Source organism: Amphimedon queenslandica, unplaced genomic scaffold (genome assembly GCF_000090795.2).
Source record: "Amphimedon queenslandica unplaced genomic scaffold, v1.1 AMPQUscaffold_12754, whole genome shotgun sequence".
NCBI classification, from domain to species: domain Eukaryota; kingdom Metazoa; phylum Porifera; class Demospongiae; order Haplosclerida; family Niphatidae; genus Amphimedon; species Amphimedon queenslandica.
Window position 1 is genome coordinate 7,895 of NW_003547010.1, and position 6,339 is coordinate 14,233.

At 35.4% G+C, this 6,339-nt stretch overlaps 1 protein-coding gene and 2 long non-coding RNA genes across 4 annotated transcripts in view; all 3 read right to left on the reverse strand.

Moving 5' to 3' along the window:
• Nucleotides 1–6,339, reverse strand: part of LOC105314603 (uncharacterized) — a 27,423-nt gene that overhangs the window by 2,440 nt on the left and 18,644 nt on the right. The window lies entirely within an intron of this gene.
• LOC109586889 (uncharacterized) lies at nucleotides 7–684 on the reverse strand. The gene is made up of 3 exons (XR_002187271.1): nucleotides 639–684; nucleotides 268–351; nucleotides 7–213 (listed from the first exon to the last, which is right to left on the reverse strand). It is a non-coding gene; the product is annotated as an uncharacterized LOC109586889 (long non-coding RNA).
• Nucleotides 4,990–5,903, reverse strand: LOC105314602 (uncharacterized). Of its 2 annotated transcripts, XR_002187269.1 has the most exons (3): nucleotides 5,751–5,884; nucleotides 5,323–5,697; nucleotides 4,990–5,244 (listed from the first exon to the last, which is right to left on the reverse strand). It is a non-coding gene; the product is annotated as an uncharacterized LOC105314602 (long non-coding RNA). The 2 variants fall into 2 exon arrangements; XR_898184.2 differs by lacking the exon at nucleotides 4,990–5,244 and having other exon boundaries at nucleotides 5,526–5,697; nucleotides 5,751–5,903.

Genomic DNA, 6,339 nt, shown 5'->3' on the forward strand with positions numbered 1-6,339 from the left:
TCATTCGATGTCAGTTTGGCTATAACTTTGTCTTTCTCCGAAATGTGATTTTGATTGTCATTTACACAATAAACATTTTCTCTCATCTAATACATGCTGTGTGTATAGTTAACTAACCAATAATGATGTGTTTCTCCTTGAGATATTGTTCCTCCTTCTCTTCCAATAGTTCAGTCAAATCAGTAACTTTGACTTTAAGTTTCTCATAATCCTCTACATTAATAGAATATTCTCTCATTTAATATTATGTACTGATGATACACTAACCAGTAATAATCTGTTTCTTCTCCTCTACTTGTGTCTTCTCTTCCAATATTTCAGCAACTTTAACTTTGAGCTTCTCATTATATTCTATTATCAATAAAAATACAAAAGATAGAAAATTAAATGATATTTGTTGTTTAAACCAATTTGCACTGCATGTACAGTAGCCCATAAATACATGTACTATGATTATTGCTAATGATGCCATATATGGTAAGCAGAACTCACTCTACATCAATCTCATTATTTCTAATGCATGGACAGTTTGACCTATATTGAGTACAGGATACTATTTCCATACTCAACATTCTCTAATCCACTAGTATTATAATGTGAACAATGTACACATAAACAACAGTACAACACAATAGTACCTAATTCAAGACTTGATTTATCCTTTTCTGCTTGCTCAAGGAGAGTGGTAGCATCATCAAGTTGCTGACTAAGTGTTGCCTTTTCTTGAAGAAGCTGTTGCTGCTCTTTCTCTCGATCTTGCTGTATCTGCTCCTTCTCTTTTATTTCTCTTTGAAGCTGCTCCTCATAGAATTTTCTCTCTTTTTGTAATTGCAGACAATCTTGAAATATTTGAAGCTGCTTTTCAGTTCCTAAATTCTCCCAATCACTCAGTATCCTTCTTCTTAGTTGATCTTGATACTGGTCCAGAGGTATTACACTAGTAGACCAATCATTATCACTAGTATATCCTATACAGTAACAAAATAGTGGAGAATAAGAAATACACAAATTAATTACACTTAGTTACTATGGTAACCTTATTATTGATGGATTCATGTTTAATCATTGTATGTGTGACCTCTGTCAGTTTACACAGTTAACCACATGAACATATTATTGTATATAAATACACTCATAATAATTATTATTTCATTCACACTAGCTCCTATTAATATCAGTGTTTCTGTATCTGCAGTCATTATATTTCACTATTGTACATAGCAGGAATGAATTGGTAATAATTAGTATCATAGGTATACGTCAAATGCTCTCATTAAATATTCATCATAAGAATTACTTACTTTATTGTAATATTATCATTACTAATTATCATTACATATTCAATACACATTGTATCTACTACTGTCTACATGTACTTACTGAGTTCAATAACTGCTGTACCAGTGTATGCTGTTGCTCCTCCAAACTCAATTATCCAGTTAGTAGTTGGAATCACACTCCACACTGAGAGAGAATACCAGTATCTGTTAGTGACATTGGCTGGTAGATTAATCTATAAAATTAAATGATAATAATTGATATCTGGTTAATAAACACAATAACTATCTCACAGTTTTATAGTCTGCACAGTATGTTTCATGTAACACAAAGATGACATAATAAAATTAATAATACACAATATATTAATAGACAAGTATACACAACTGAGTGTGTTATTATATCATGTGAGTCCTCAATTAAGAACTTACTAAGTGTCTGCATGTACACACATACACATACACATACTAATGACACACTAACACACATACATGTACATCTATACATGCATACACATATAAAGCTACATGTAAAGCATGCATAATTGCTCACACACATACACACACATGTACATGTTACATGTACACATGATGCACGTGTTAGTACACACATACACATATTAAAACATATGCACACATACACACAAATACATTTTTGTACATACACAATGTACACAATGTATATAAAATAGAAGTTATTTTAATTCCAGCATTGACACTCTATCAATTGTCAATCCATCTTTACACACAGACAGACAGACACATGTATATTCACACATATTTAGGTAAAGAAACAAACACAAAACACAAAAACACACAAACACACATTCACACTAAAAACAGACACACACACACATACTGAATACCAGCATTATTCATCAGTAGTTTTCACTGAGTATCATAATATGTACATGTACATTACAAACCTCATGAGTTACAAATTTAGTTAATCACTTCATGTTTCATTATTAAGCATCATAATATAATACTTACCAGTTCTTTCCATTTTCTTTTGTTAATGTCCAGTAACCATACATCATAGACAGGTGATCCACCCACCACTAGTAAGTGTGGTCCTGAACTAGTGGTAATCAGTACACTGGAATGAGCATATCTTCCCTCAGGCCATTGTACTGAACCTCCAGGATTAGGTACTTCTAATATATCCTGAGAGAATAATAATATCAATGTGAGAAAATAATTAATAAATATTAATTACTGTAGACTGGGTTAAAATGGAAATCCACAATTTGCAATACCTTACAATCAAAACCCATCCTACAGTATTAACTCACCACTGATGTCTTAGTGAAACTTATCATATACAGTTTATTACTCCTTCCATTATCAGTAGAGCCTCTGAACATTACCGCAGTGTTATTAGTAACTGGTGTTAGAGTGAAGGAACTAATAGGAGATGGTCTGTCTCCAGTAACAACAGGAGATATCCATTGATTTAATAATAATGTACAAACTTTCATGTACACTTACGTACCACATACACACACATACATTATACACATTCATCATACATATGTATGTGTATATGTGTGTACATTATTATTTATACATACACATCATGCATAGACACACATCACTATCACATGATACACACACACACACACACACACACACACACACACACACACACACACACACACACACACACACACACACACACACACACACACACACACAGATACACTCATGTATGGATACATACACCATCACACACACCACCACACCTGTACACATGAAGGAGAGGTCCAGGGGATGTCCTTATTTGAAGATTACTAATCTATTCTGGTACATGTCAGTTATGATTATTAATGAATAATTATACAAAACTCATGGAACATTTTATGTGGGTAATTTGCGACTCATGTGATACAGAACTTTTTTAAAAATGATAATAAATAACATGAACCTACACACACACACACACACGCATGTCACATTAGCTTATGTATAGATACATGTACATATACAAACATCACACACACACAGATACATGATAATACTCACACACACATAAAATGCACATTATAGATACACGTCACATACACACGTCATACATTCATAAATTCTCACATACATTATATGCACTATCATACACAGACACATCATAATGTATGTATTAGTACACACACACACGTCACATATAGACACACGTCACCATCATGCACACACAAACACATGACACACTAACAAACACACTTAATTATTAACAATCTGTTTTATGTACATTAATATAAATTATTCAGTTTGAAATACTCATCAACTATTGTGTATCAATGATGAGAATTACTGACCTGATGAAATCCTGTAACAATGTATCTCATTACATCTACCATGAGCTGAATACTGAGCATCAGGTTGCTTTGGAGTATTCATAGAAGATGTTCCCACTCCTCCAATTATTACGAGATAGTGTTCACTGTCAAAATGAACTGATATTATTCCACAGTAGCCCTTCTTCATTGGATCACGATCAGAACTAGAAGGAGAGAGTTCCCTCCAGTTGAATGAATCCACATTGAAACAATGTAAGCTGTTTCGATAACCACCACTTCCACCGAAATAATATATATCCTTCCCAATTGAAACGGTTGAATAGGCATAGGTATGGTGGTGGGGTACCAGTAGTACGTTTCTGGTTCCAAGCACCAGTTCGTAAGTGATACACCTCCATCAAATCATAGTCTACTCCAGACCCCTCCCCACCCCACATATATAGACCCCTTTAGGCGAGAATTAGTTTGTGATACCGTATATACAAAGAAATAATATTGAACGAATTTTTGTCCGCCATGTTTTACGTCAAAGTAATGCAGAGTTCCAATGGCTGATGTGCAAAGTAGAGCTGTTTTGCCAATAAAACTTTTGTTGTGCTGAACTCAGGACTATGAGAGGCTTCATATCAACTTTTCTTTACTATAGCAAGATATTTTGAAGACTTAAGAAGTCTGGGAGAGCCAGAACGATCAGTTCTTGACTCTCTGTCACAGCCCAAAGAGCAAAGCAGGCTCATACAGCAAGAGTATTGCACTATACTTCCTAGGTTGGCTCTCTTGGCATCTTTCTTGACTCTAGAATAGTTTTTAGCTTCAAAATGTAGTGACCAAGATCTCCAGGACACAGAAAGCACTTGCTGCTTGACGTAAAACATGGCGGCCAATTATTGTATGTGGGCGTATACCGTAACTGAGATATAATGATATTCATTGCAAAATTAATGATATTCACAAGCTGCTACTTCTCGCCGAAAGGGGTCTATAGGTAGTCTCCTACCTTTACTGCGGAGTGTCCCCATCTCTCCACTGGTTGATAGTCTATAGAGAACAAGAGGTACCAGTAACAGAGTAACAGTAATATAGTGATGAGTTAGAATAAGGACAGGATACAGAGGAGTAAAGTAAGTGAGAGAGTAAGAGAGACAAAGAATGAATGAAAGAGATACAAAGAGAAGAGAATAGTGGCCCTCACTTTTAGATGCCATTCTTGCAAAATAGCAGCCCCACCCAAACCATAGATAATAGAGTAAATGAAAGCAAGAGTGGATAATTATTTAGGGAGAGTGTCTAACCTGCCTATATTCTGTGATACCACAGCGCGTATGTTTACATCCGTTTTTTGCAAGTATACAGAGTTAATCTCAGTAATCTTTAAATTTATGGGTGTGGCTGATAAAATGGCGCTTGAACATAGATAATAGAGTACAGAGGGATTGGAAACGGGGCATCTCCGTATACATCGCTAGGATACGGATGCTAGTTGACATTTGCATCTAGCAACGCCTAGCAACGGAGGCTGTCTTTGAGCAAGAGTTGTCTTATTGAGACCTGTCATTCCAGCAGTGGTGTCACTATACATCATTATTTATATCAAAGGAAGCAGAAGAGACTAGCATCTATCCCCAGACTAATTTTTATGTTGCTAGTATCATCATTTGCAGTGAATATTTGCTCTGGAATGAGAATGCTTAGAATGACATTTTGTTTTGTACCCTTATCTCAGTAGTGTTAGACAGAAGACAATAACTTACTCAACCACTCAATAGAGATTCATAATGTGGAGGTCGCCCACTATGTTTCGTTTGGAAATACGGTTGCATCTTTCTGTAACAATAGATTTACTGATTAGTTTGAGAGGTTTGTTTTGTACCCTTAACATAAAAACCAAAGGGTCTGTGACATTAGCTATCACATCATCGTATTGCTTAGAACACACCGGAGGTCGCCAACACCATTTCTATTCAATAGGTTGTACAAAACATAAAATAGAACTAAATGTAGTAAATGTGATCAATAATGATTGCTAATTCATAAAACACTGAATTTAAACTACAAACAGATACATTGCTACAGCAGACAGCTTGGGCAAACAGGAAGAATGTCTCTAAACATTATTGAAGGGTTACCTGTACAAAATAAGACTTTATGCAACAAAAAACCACCTGAGAAGTTTGCTTACCTTTTTCAACTTTCAGCCATTTTAATTTTACATACGAGTATTTAGAGAAATTATTTACGGTACTATCAACTAGCATTTCCCTGTTGCTACGGCCCGTTTCCAATCCCTATGTACTCTAATATCTATGATGAGTAGCCATATTTTGACCACACCCACCAAAATCCAATCACGGACCCTGTGTCAGCCGGTTTGTACTGGTTTGAATGGATCACGTGACCTAGCTTCCAATCCTGGTTACGTAGTCTAAAATATCTATGCATAGCAATGATAGCATGCATGCATGCATGCAGCTAATATCTATGACGTAGCTTAACTATAATTACAGTACTTCCGGTCGTATGATTGCGCATGCGCAATGCTCAAACACGTGAAACCTTGTGAGTTAAAGAGAAGTCAAAAACCAAGTAACTACAATGGACACTACTACTGAACCTTGCTCGAAAGGAAGGAAAGTCTTTAACTATGATTCTGATGTTGATTCCGAGGACCCAGAACCTTTTATCAATTTATCTGTGATGGATCATCATCAGGAATATGCAAACCCGTTTGATTCCCTACCAAATGAGGTAATACAAGAGATATGCATGAT